The 13,331-nt window shown below is 38.4% G+C and overlaps 1 non-coding gene across 1 annotated transcript; it reads right to left on the bottom strand.

Moving 5' to 3' along the window:
- Window positions 1-12,612: 12,612 nt before the first annotated feature.
- On the bottom strand, window positions 12,613-12,716 carry LOC111750253 (U6 spliceosomal RNA). Its single transcript, XR_002785403.2, has one exon. It is a non-coding gene; the product is annotated as a U6 spliceosomal RNA (small nuclear RNA).
- Between the last annotated feature and the right edge of the window lie 615 nt (window positions 12,717-13,331).

Raw genomic sequence — 13,331 nt, 5'->3', positions numbered from 1 at the left:
AAAGTGGAGGGTCAGAGAAAAAGAGCAAGACCCTCCAGGAGATGAACTGACACAGTGGCAGCAACAGTGGACTCAAGCATAACAACAATTGTGAGGATGGCACAGGACCAGGCAGTGTTTTGTTCTGTGGTACATAGGGTCGCTATGAGCTGGAACCGACTCGACAGCACCTAATGACAACAATATAATTCATCAATTTTATTTCTATATTGGATATTTCCATTTGGCTCTCCAGGTCCTCTCTCTGTCCTTCTCCATCTTGCTTTCTGCCTGGGGAGGCTGACTTACGTCAGTGGGTTCCCATGTCCTCTGGCTTCCAATTGGATTAGAGATGTGAGGCAATGGAACAAGATTACAGGGTAGGAGGAGAGTCAGACAGGGGCATTAATTCTCCTGTTTTCATCCTTTAAGATTATCTTAGGCTGTTGTGTCCACAGGCAGAAGGTCACTGCTTATTTAGAGTGGCCTTTTCTACACAATTGACTCCTTTTTGGTTCTAGTAACTGCTCTCTTCCCCTCATCCATTCAGGACTAGAGGTGGTAACAGCTTCACATCCGTGATCTAATCCTTGTGATTCACCTGTGCCTCACCCACGCCTTTACAATGAGTTGCTTTATGAATAAGTGCTCCTCAAAAGATCCTAATTTGAATGTGCCATCTGTTTCTGTTAGTACCAGGCTAATACAGTTTCTAAATCAAGAATCGTTTTTATCAGCATTATTTCCATTTTTGAAAGAAGATATATTCTAGATATCATCTGTTACTAGCTTCCCAGGATTGTCATAACAAAGAACCACAGACTGGGTGGCTTAAAACAACAGCAGTTTATTCTCTCACAGTTCTGGAGGCTACCATGCTGAATTCAGAGTATCAGCAGAGCCAAGATCTTTCCAAAGTCTCTAGGGAAAGATACTTCCTTGTCTCTGCAGCTTCTTGTAGCCCCAAGCACCCCTTGGTTTGTGGCGACATGACTCCAATCTCTGCTTCAGTCTTCTCAGGGCCCTCTTCCCCTCTGTCTCCACTCCTCTTTTGTAAGTATACAAAGTCACATTGGATTAAGCAAGTATGGTATTATGTTAACTTAAAAAATTACACCTGCAAAGACTTGATTTCCAATAAGGCCACATTCATACAGGTACTGGGGTTAGGACTTCAACATGTCTTTTTGGGGGGACACAATTCAACCCATGACATCATCTATTAATAAATATAAAATAGCAATTCAAAGACTCCTTAACTAGTTCCTTGGTGGAATGAGGAAGTGGATAAATAAATATTATTTAAATGAATCCTGGACTTAAAAAATTCCAATACTGTAAACTCATTTCCAGGGATTATTAAATGTTAAGTCTCAAGGGGAATTCTTGAATGTTTTAAGACTCTGATGACTGGAGCCTGAATTGATTGTATTACCAAAGAAAAGAAGGCTTAACGAGAAAGAGAAATAATTAAATCTAAAGAAAATTAATGTTTGATTGTAAAGGGTTTGGAGAAAGAATATTTGACAAGAATTGTGCTTTATAATTTTTAATCTGAGGTTTTCAAATATACCTTATGGCTAACCTGGCACTCTAAGCACCCTCAATAACACTACACAATATCAGTTACAGAATAAAAACCAAACCTTATGTATTTTAATTAGCAATAATTATACATTTTCTGAAAGAAAAGTTTAAGAACAATTGCAGAGAGACCTATCCACGAGCTAGCCCACTTCTGAATATCTAACTGACTGCTTACGCAGTTAAAACTTCTAGCGAATCTTGGATCCAGATTAATTGTGCTAAGCATAGTTGTGGCTTTAAAAATAAAAGCTTGGAAAACGTTGTTTAGATTATTTGGCTTTTATGAATATTGCATCCAACATTAAATATTTTAAGCATTGATCTGTTGTAGGTTAGAAAAAGGCTGTGGATGAATAGCAGCAATAATTAAGTAATATTTTATCAACTTAGCTGTACATAGACCCTGGTGGTGTAGAGATTAAGTGCTACAGCTGCTAACCAAAGGGTTGGCAGTTCAAATCCACCAGGTGCTCCTTGGAAACTCTATGGGGCAGTTCTATTCCGTCCTATAGGATCCCTATGAGTTGGAATCAACTCGACGGCACTGGGTTTGGGTTTTTAGCTACGTAGCAATGATTTCCTGGTGCCTTTTTTTTTGGTTTTTTTTTTTTGGTCTATATAGTCTAGAAGTGCTTTTTTATGTGGAACTTTCCAAAGTTTTGTGAAAAGAGAATTCAATCATAACCAAGTTCAAGAAAATGCTAAGGCAAATAATATTGGCAAAGATATCCTATCAAAGGTAATGCTTCTAAATGAAATTCAATCAAGTGTATTTACCAGGAGGTTCATAATTTTGCAAAGCTAATGTTGACAGATTCTATATGGAGGATTATAAATATGAAAATATAAATATTAAATTAAATCCCTGGTGATACTTAACACCATGCTGTAAGATATGAGCTACTTTGAAGGTATCTCAATCATAATACTTATCACATTGTAACAGCACTGCTCCCTGGAGCTTTCTAGATTTTAGTCTAGATCATGCAAGACTATGAGCTTCTTGAGCAAAAACATCTTTATCTTTTTAAAAATCTAATAAAGACAGCTGATCTTTACATAGCACCTACTATATTCTAGACACTATTCTAGGTGCTTTCTATATGTTAATTCATATAATCCTCACAATGCTTTAAGGCAGTTTTTATTAACATTGTTATAGATTGTTGTTAAGTACCATCAAATCAGTTCTGGCTCATAGTGACACTACAGGGCAGAGTAGAACTGCCCCATAGGGTTTTCAAGGAGTGGCTGGTGGATTTGAACTGCTGACCTTTTGGTTAGCACCTGGACTCTTAACCACTATGCCACCAGGGCTTCGGGTTATTAATATCAGCATCTGTTTTTGAATTCCAAAGAATTTCCAATGGACACACAGCCGATTAATTGTCAGAAGGCAATCGCTTTAGGTCTGTCATTTGTGTTCTTGCTGTTGCTGCTGTTAGGTTTCCTCAGTCAACTCATAACTACCCCATGTGACAGAGAAGAACTGCCCCATATCCTTTTCTAGGCTATTTTTAATCTTTATGGGAGCAGATCACCAGGTCTTTCTCCCACAGAGCCCCAGGGTGGGTTAGCAGCAGAGCTCTTAACCATTGTCCCACCAGGATGCAGCACCTACTTCTCAGTTGTTCATTTAATTTTGGTTGACAGAAACCTTTGGTTTTGGGTATAGAGGGATAATTTTGGAACTACAACATGTAGAGACCCCTCTTTCTGATTATTTTATAGAAAGAGAAGGCATTTCTTTCTTCCCTTGAAATTATAGATTTTCCTCTACAGACTTATGAAAACCTTATTCTTGACTGGCAGTCTGTAGAATTGGCTCTGTGTATATAGTAAAAATCATTATATTAATACCATAACTTATTTTCAAAACCTCGTCATTCAACTGCACTAACTTTATATGCATCTGAAAAACAAAAATGGTTAAAATACTTTAGGGATCACATTTCTTTAAGGAATTTTATGATAAATTTCTTTATAAAACAATGTCTTACATCATACTATAAACCATTTTACAGAAATGGATAACCACATATTAAATTCTATTAATATGAGCTATAAATTTATTACTGATTGACTATATTAAGTCTCAAGTCATATTTCTATGTATATAATAGTGTGGGGTTTATAGTAACTTTACCAGTTGCCATGGAGTTGATTCCAACTCATGGTGACCCCATGGGTGTCAAAGTAGAACTGTGATCTGCAGGGTTTTCAATGGCTGATATTTCAGAAGTAGTTTGCCGGGCCTTCCTTTCAAGACAGCTCTAGGTGGACTTGAACTTCCAGCCTTTTGGTTACCGGCCTAGCACATTAACTGTTTCCACCACTCAGGCACTCCCACATTAACTTTGCCTAAAGTAATTTGGCCTTTGTCTTTGGTTCCTGAGATCATTGTAAGCCCTTGGAATTCCCCAGGTAATTGAGGTGCTTTTGTTATCTATGGAACCTTAGTGGTACAGTGGTTAAAAGCTCAGCTGCTAACCAAAAGGATGGCAATTTGAACCCACCAGCTGCTCTTTAGGAGAAAGATGTGGCAGTCTGCTTCTGAAAAGATTTATGTCCTTGGAAACTCTATGGGGCAATTCTAGTCTGTCTTGTAGGGTCACTATGAGTGAAAATCAACATGATGGCAATTTTTTTTTTTTTTTTTGGTTTGTTATCTATAGGCCTTTGACCATACCTGAGAGTTTATGTTAATAAGGTGATAGGTGGGGGCTAGCCAGGCCAGAAAAACCACCTAATAATATCAACTGACCCCACTGAAGATGGACTGATTCAATCAATTATGCCTACGTACCGAGGCCCCAGTAAAGTCTCTGGATCCAGAAGCTCCATGGACTTCCTAGTTGAAGAAAGACATAGACGCATATGGGAGGGTAGGGTGCCCCTTTTTGTAATGTGGAAGTTCTGCATTGGGAACTCATCCTATGTGTCTCTTCATTTCTATTCTTTTTACTATAATAAAACTGAAATTTGTAAGTATACCACTTTCCATGAGTTGTCCTAGCAAATTATGAAACCCTAGGGAGTAGTGGGACCCAGTAGGTCAGAAGCAAGGAAGCTGGGAATACCTGAGTTTAGAGCTGGTATCCTGCAAGGATAGAAAGAATCCTCAAATTTATAGGCAACAGGTCAGAAGTGAGGGAGCCTGGGGGCCTCTGAGCTTATGGCTACCACCCTGAAGTGGTAGGTGGGAAAAACCTGAACTTGTAGTTAGTAGGTCAGGAATGAGAGTTTCTCTGGAACTGCCAAGCTGGTAGCTGTCACCTTGGGTAGATTTGACAGTCTGGAGGACTGGGTCCTTTAACTTGTGGGTTCTGACCTAGCTTCGGGTGGTTAGGGTTAGAGGAAGAACTGTTGCATGTGCTGCTGGTGTCAGAACAGAAGAGAGTTGATATGGAGCAGAAAATAATTGATTTGGATTAATCTGTACAGTTTGGTGTCAGAGAAGTGGGGATTTGATATATCCTCCAGGATGATATAAAAGCGCATTTCTCCCATTGTAATAGAGGTGCTATGCTTGGTCATGTTCTGTCTCTTTCCCCTGTCAATGGAATTCAGCCATTCTTGAAATTGCTATTTGTTATGTTCTCTAATAAATAAACTATGTATCTAATATACAGTGAAGCTCTTGAAGCACAATAATTTAGAATTTGGTTTGATTGAATACAAATTTTTTGTAATAATTCTGTGATTTCTCAGGACTTTACATGTTAAAAGAAATTTGTTTATAATTAGGTATTTTTTGATTAGTTTAATTTTTCTCAACAAGGGCAGCAGTTAAAGATCCTAACTCCTTCTGGGTCTAGCTATATTTGTGTGTTAAATTATTTTTATATATTATTAATATTTATTTTATTTGTGTATTATTTATTTATAAATTTTTAGAAATTGTAGAGCTTCCACTGAATTAACAAAATGTTTTCAAAGCCTATTCCTATCATAGCTTTTTATTAAATGCATACTACCTTTTAAAATAAGACAAAATTATAATGAATATTTATTGACGGCAGATACTGCTTGAGTACTTTTGTTAACATTATCTTATTGCTGCAATTATTTAAAATTTTTGTAATGACGGCTTTTCTCCAAATCATATTAGCACTTTTGAAGACTTAACTATACTCAGTGTCTGTAACATTTATATTTTCATAGGCCCCTAGAGCTCCGAGTATGGGCCCAGTTCTCTGGAATTCTGCATCAAACACACCTGCTACCAGGCTGGCTAAGAAAAATCCCTCATGTTCTCACACCTGGATCTCTGCCTTTTTTCTAGTGTCTATATCTTGTCTTGGTAACTTTTCCAGGCAGAACATTAGGCCTTCAAGGAATAATGTCTACTTTTTTTCTTGCCAGTCTTTCTTCTTGGGAGGCAAAACCAAAAAACCCAAACCTATTGCCATCAAGTTGATTCCAATTCATAGCGACTCTATAGGACAAAGTAGTGCTGCCCTATAAGGTTTCCAAGGCTATAAAGCTTTAGAAGCAGTCTGCCACATTTTTCTCTTAAAGACCAGCTAGTGTGGGTTCAAACTGCAGACCTCTTGGTTAGCACCTGAGTGCTTTAACCACTGTGCCAGCAGGGTTCCTTCTCTTGGGGAAAGTATAGTATAATACTCAAGGAGGAATGTTCCAGCTTTGGCCAGGCAGGGTTCAAAACCTGCTCCACCGCAAAGCCTCTCTGTGGTGCTAGGCAGGTCTCACATATTTTGGCCTGAGTGACAGTAATATCTCCCATTAAGAATGACTGCTTAAACACATTTGTTCTCTCCTGAGTTTAAGGTCAGTCCTCTACAAACGGGGATGGTGTTTGTTAATGTGGAAGCTGGTTTTCAGAAAAAAATCTGTCCACACATTCATATGGTACCAAACAAATGTTAGTTGCCCATTTTTTACTTTCTTTCAGTCTCTAGCATTAAATTTGTATGGCCTAATATTTGCACAAAAAGCTCTCGTGGCACAGTGGTTAAGAGCCCAACTGCTAATTGAAAGGTCGGCGGTTCAAACCCACCAGCTACTGTGAGGGAGAAAGATGTGGCAGTCTGCTCCTGTAAAGATTACAGCCTTGGAAACCCCATGGGGCCGTTCTACTCTGTCTTATAGGGTCGCTATGATTTGGAATCGACTTGATAGCGATGGGTTTGTTTTTTGTTTTTTTTTAATTGTTGCACATTTCAGTGCATTGCTCTGTTCATAGTCACTGAGTTGTTCTGTTTTTGCCCATTCAAAATCTCTCATTACCCTATAGATATACTCATAAAAGTACCCAGAGGTGGTTTTGTAAATAATGGCAAACAACTGGAAAAAACAAAACAAAAACCCAAATCTGGATTTAGGTAAGGAGAAAAGTGTTTAAATGTCGGTGTTTACATGGATATGAAGTATACACTCTTTTAAATCTGATTATTTGGGATTGTGTAGCCAAAATTAACCAGTTGCCTTCGAGTTGACTCCAACTATGGAGACTTCATGTGTGTCAGAGTGGAAATGTGCTCCGTATGTTTTTGGTTTTCAATGGCTGACTTTTTGGAAGTAGATCACCAAGACTACTAGAAACACACCTAGATGGACTCGAATTGATGTTTTTTTGGTTAACAGCTGTTTGCGTTAACTGTTCGCACCACACAGAGACTCCAGCTAAAAAAAGAGATAGTATGGGGAAGTGATAAGAACAGGTGGCATGATAGAACAGTTGATCAGGTTGTAGGCTGGCTCAGGCTGAGTGTGGATCAAATTTCAGGGCCTGAGAAAGGAGGGAAACTTCACTAAAGCTAGGTTGCTTCACAGTAGCTGCTCTTTCATTCAAGTTGGTCAATAGGAACAAAGTATTCAGCTAATCTTTTACAAGGCAAAGAATAGGAATTTGACAGGCTTGTATTTGGCCTTGTCATAGGAAAACAAGAAGATACCTGTGAGTGAATCTTATCTCAGTCACATGCCAGGACACAAAAGGTTAGGGGCATTTCTTAAAGGTTTCTGTTTACCGGGAGTACAGGTCTAGGGTAAAGTTTAACATTGTTACTAGAGACATTCACTGCTGTCCTTTCCACCTATAAAAATCTTTTTTTTTTTTTTACAAAGGTCTACCTCCTCCATTATGGTTTCCAAAATAAAATAATAAAATCAAATAAAAACTGTTCTAGTTTGTATGAACCAAGCTTCCTTCTGAATTATAGGCCGTTAAACTTGTGACTTACCTTGTTTTCTTTCCTTTCGTGACTTGAAAAGTTTTGATTCTTCTACCTCTGCATTCTCTTCACATGGCAGGAACACATAATGGGCTTTCGGTAGGACCCGATGAGTGAGTTATACAAGTAGTTCTTACTTCGTGTGTTCACTATGCTTTTCCCTGTCAGAGTGTGGGTTTTAGAGTTAGATTGCCCAGATGTGAAACTCCACTCTAAAACTTCCTAGCTAGATGACACCTTGGATAATTTGCTTACACTTTTTTTGTTAGTGTTTCCTTGTCTATAAAATAGCTATTGCTACTTCATAGGGTTGTTGGAAGGATTAAGAGTTTATAATATTTTCCTTCACAAGGTGTCTTAGTCATCTAGTGTTGCTATAACAGAAATACCACAAGTGGATGGCTTTAACAAAGAGAAATTTATTTCCTCACAGTAAAGTAGGCTAAAAGTCCAAATTCAGGGTGTCAGTTCCAGGGGAAGACTTCCTCTCTCTCTTGGCTTGGAGGAAAGTCCTTGTCCTCAATCTTCCCCTGGTCGAGGAGCTTCTCAGGCTCAGGGACCCTGGGTCCAAAGGCTGCGCTCTGCTCCGGGTGCTGCTTTCTTGGTGGTATGAGGTCCCCAACTCTCTGTGTGCTTCCCTTTCCTTTTATCTCTTGAGAGATAAAAGTGGTGCAGGGCACACCCCAGGGAGACTCCCTTTACCTTGGATCAGGAATGTGACCTGGGTAAGGGTGGTGTTACAATCCCACCCTAATCCTCTTCAACATAAAATTACAATCACAAAATGGAGGACAACCACACAATAATGGGAATCATGGCCTAACCAAGTGGGCACATATGTTGGGGGGGGGTGCACAGTTCAATCCATGACACAGGGTAAGTGCTATTATTATTGTTCTTATCAATTAGCTTTTAAAATGTTATACTGATTGAGTCTCCATTTGCAGTGATGGAAAATTCACATTAAGGGTAAGAGTTGCACAGCCAATTAATGTAATTGATGTCAATAAGTTGTACACCAGTAAAGAGTTGAAGGGCAAATGTTGTGTGACACATATGTTTACAACAACAATAGAAGAGTAGCTACTGCAGCTCCGTTTGTACAAGCAAATACCTTATGGGATTTGGTTTCTTGGTTTGAAGGTATAGGGTCATGGTTTCATGAAATATTCCAGTCAGTTGGCCTAATATCATGTTTAGTGCTTCTCTTCTGCCTTCCAGATCATAGTGTTGCATAGTGCCTGGGGTCTTAAAAGGTTAAAGCAGCCATCCAAGGTACAATAACTGGTCTCTGTTTGCCTGGAGCAGACTAACTTATTTCACTCAGCATAAGTTTTCAAGGTTCATCTGTGTCATAACATATATCAGGTTTTATTTCTCTTTGTGTCTGAGTAATATTCCATTATATTTATGTATCATATTTTATTTATTCATTTATCCACTGATGGGCATTTAAGCTGTTTCCACCCTTTGGCTATTGTGAATTGTGTTGCAATGAACTTTTGTATATAATCATCTGTCTTCATTCCTGATTTCAATACTTCTGGATACATACCTAGGATTGGGATTGTGTGATCACATGATAACTATGTTTAACTTGAGATCAAAGTTTATTTATTAGTGGTTATCGGGGGTGGGAAGGAGGGAGGGGAAAAGGGAGACTCATGCTTAAAGGACACTGAGTGATGGGAAGAGTGATGGGAATATTTGGAAACAGATGATGGTAATGGTTGAACAACATGATAGACATAACTTATGTCACTGAGTTGTACATGTTGAAATGGCATACAACTTGTTACGTACATATTTACCATGATAAAAAAAAAAATCACCTGGAAAAATGTTTTTACTTATCCAGCATGCCCTAAGTAGAATGCCTTATAAAAAGGACATAAAGATTAATATTAATGTTTCATATTTGAGTAGTGCTTTATCATTTAAAAGCTGTTTTTATATGTTGTGGTAAAGAGCCTTGACAGTGCAATGGCTAAGCGCTTGGCTACTAATGTAAAGAATGGCAGTTCGAAGCCACCAACCTCTCCCAAGGAGAAAAGATCTGGGGATGTGCTCCCATAAAGATTACAGCCTAGGAAATCCTGTGGAGCACTTCTACTCTGTTCTGTATGGTCTCTATGAGTTGGAATCAATTCAACAGCGCACAACAACCACATATATTGTCTTATTTATTTTTAACCATGATCATTGAGATCAGAAGTCTAAGTTTATCATGCCCATTTACAGATGAGGTAACTGAGAGCTAGAGAGATTTACTGTTGGATTCTCAATAAATAACACAGTGCAAAAGCTGAATAAGTCTTCAGAGAAGAATATGCAAAAGGATTCATGTTCACATGGCTTTTGTTAAAAACTGGGAAAATAACTTACATATTTAATTTCTTTTTTTTCCAACAGTATTGTGAGACCCATCCCTTATTTTAAAGATGAACATCAAAGATAGAAAGACACCTATCACCTTGTTTCTCCATTTTGCATTGCTAGTTTCTGGTAGGTATAAAATAGAGGGTCAGCGAAGAAGAGAAAGAAGACCCTCAATGAAATGGATTGACACATTGGCTGCAACAATGGGCTTAAGCATAAAAACGATTGTGAGGATGGTGCAGGACCGGGCAGTGTTTCGTTCTGATGCACATAGAGTGGCCATGAGTGGAAACTAACTCAATGGTACCTAAAACAACAAGCGATAACTCAAGTTTCCTGACTCCGCAACAAAACTTAAAAGTCCATCTTTGAATGTCGGTTATAGACTAGTAAGTTATTCAACTCATTTTGTCTCAAAATATTTTTTCTCTGAAATGGGTCAAAACAGTCTGTGAATACAGCTAGACCCTCAAAATTTTTGGTACCAAAAAGGAAGGACTGACTATGTAAATCACTTTAAACTTCACACAGCCCATTGCTACATGTTTTCTATTTTTTTTTATAATGATGACTGTGATGAGAATAATAGTGAAACATTTCTGCCTCACAAATATCCAAGTTGCCTCCAATATGCTTGAAAAGCCTCCTATTACGAGAAGTCTTTCAAAAATATATTTCTAAGAGCAAATTCTGCTTTTCTTTCTAAGGTATTATTGTTCCAAATGAGAGGAGTTTCTGCCAGCTTCCTACCACGCTCACATTACTGTAAAGGAACCAGTCAAAAGACTCACAAAATTGCTTTTTTACCAGTCAGTGAGAACCAATTGTGAAAAAGGCCATTTAGACTTTTTGTTTGTTTTTTAGGATGTCTTCTTTTTTTTTCATTAAATGAAATTTCCAGTCTATTTTCTCAAAATAGCTGTAAGAGATAGGAAAAGCATTATTGTAAACGCTGTATTAACAATGAACATGCTCCCTAATGAAAGAGAAAGAACTCTTTTTTTTTTCCCCATCACTTTATAGGTAAAAGAAACAATTTGCTCTCAGTAGAAGAAATTGTGAAGTTCTCAGGTATAAGGACATGAGAATCACTCTCAAGTTGCAGCTGTATTGGTGCCTGACCCATGTCTAGGCACCATTTATTTCCCTATCAGAGATGAATAAATTAAGCTGCTTACCTGTGGTTGGTAGAGAAGAGGGGTAAGTGGAGAGAGAAGCAGTAGGGGTAGGTATTTAACTTGTGCTAAAAATACAGGCATTTAAATACCAGTGTCTATGTTGACATAAAGTATATGCTCTTTTAAATCTGATTATTTGAGATTGTTTAGTTAAAACCAGTTAACCAGTTGCCACTGAGTCAACTCCAACTCCTTGAGACCCTATGTGTGTCAGAGTAGAACTGTGCTTCATAAGTTATTCAGTGGTTAATTTTTCAGTAGCTCGCCAGGCCTTTCTTCTGAGGTGTCCCTGGGTTAACGCAAACCTCCAACCTTTCAGTTAGAAGGCAAATGCTTTAATCATTTGCACCGCCCAGGGACTCCTATAGCCAAAACACTGGTAGCTAATTTAATTTGTTTTTGTTGTTTTTAACCTTAAGACTAGTAGTCACGGCAGGATTTCATTGTTTTCTACATATATATATGTTGCTGGGCATTTTTTAGTTTGATATTATTTCTATGTGAGTGCGTATCATATAGCATTTCATATGGCAAATCCTCACTCCTAATCCTGGTTATATCCAGCTCTCCACCTTCTCCTTGTCCATACTCCAAACCAAAAAACCAAACCCATTGCCATTGAGTCGATGCCGACTCATAGCGACCCTATAGGGCAGAGTAGATTTGCCCCGCAGAGTTTTCAAGGAGCGCCCGGTGGATTCGAGCTGTTGACCTTTTGGTTAGCAGCCATAGCACTTAACCACTATGCTGCCAGGGTTTCCATGTCCTTACTAGGTGGCTGAATATGATTGGGGATAAAAATATAACAGTGTCAACTAGTTTCACTTTAAATAATAACCACTGACCTTCATGGGCTTTTAGTACTTAGCGAGTCTACTACGTTTCCTAGTTTGTCTATACTCCCACTGCCTCTGACTGTTATTTCACTTCTCTTTTCTCTCCTCTAGCATCTCCTCCTTAACTCTCTGTAGGTGATCTTGTTTTTGTTTCACTGGGAGAATAGAAGAAATCAGGAAATTATTCCTATACATTCCCAATCTGCCCATAGTCTCTGTCTACCCTCTGTTATTGTAGATGAATTCCCCATTCATATTTCAGACCAGCTCCTCATTTAGTCATACTGACTCTCATCAGTATGAAAGTCTATTTTAGCAATTTGTTTCCTCTCCATTCCACATCAGCAAAATTTCCATTCTAATGAATCATTCCACGATCATACAGATAGGATGCAGTGTCACTCATGTTAAAACAAACGAAAACCTTGAGCGCACATATCCTTCCAGGTACCGTCCAGTCTCTCTGCTAACTTCACGAATTTGCATGTCATACTTGCGTAGGGACCATGCTAATCTCTGTATCGTTCCAATCTTAGTATACATGCTGCTGAAATGAGCACCTCTCTGCTAACCTTACAGCAAAATTCTTCAAAAGAATTATCTATACTTGCTATTTATCATTCCTCTCCTCTTATTCTGTCTTGAACTTTCCCTAACTACCTTTGTTCCTACCACTACAGTGAAATTGATTTTGTCAAAATCACCACTGATCATCACAATTCCCAGTTCTCAACTTCTTTGACCTATTGACTTCATCACTTTCTCCTTCTTCATACATGATCCTGCCAAGATTTTCTCTTTGTTCTCCTCCTATTTTACTGGCCATTCCTTCTAAATCCTGTTTATGGGTCTCTTCTCATCTTTCTATCTTCTGTTTATTGGTGTATCCCAAGGCTTAGTCCTCTGATGCTTTCCCACTGCCCTCACTCCCTTGATGGCTTCACCTTGTCACATGGCTTTGAACACCATCTGTGCTAAGAACTCCCAAATCCAACCTCTCATCTGAACTACAGCATTATAGATCTGATTGCCCACTTCTCCACGTAGATGTCTAGTACATATTTCAAACTTAACATATCCCCAAATTAATTTCTTATTAGACAACTCTCCCTAACTTGTTCTTCCCACGGTCTTTTCCATCTCAGTAAGTATAATTCCTTTCTTACAGATATTCA

The sequence above is a fragment of the Loxodonta africana genome, chromosome 10, assembly GCF_030014295.1.
Source record: "Loxodonta africana isolate mLoxAfr1 chromosome 10, mLoxAfr1.hap2, whole genome shotgun sequence".
NCBI classification, from domain to species: Eukaryota; Metazoa; Chordata; class Mammalia; order Proboscidea; family Elephantidae; genus Loxodonta; species Loxodonta africana.
The sequence above is the reverse complement of the archived record's forward strand: the minus strand, read 5'-3'. Positions and strand labels throughout refer to the sequence as shown.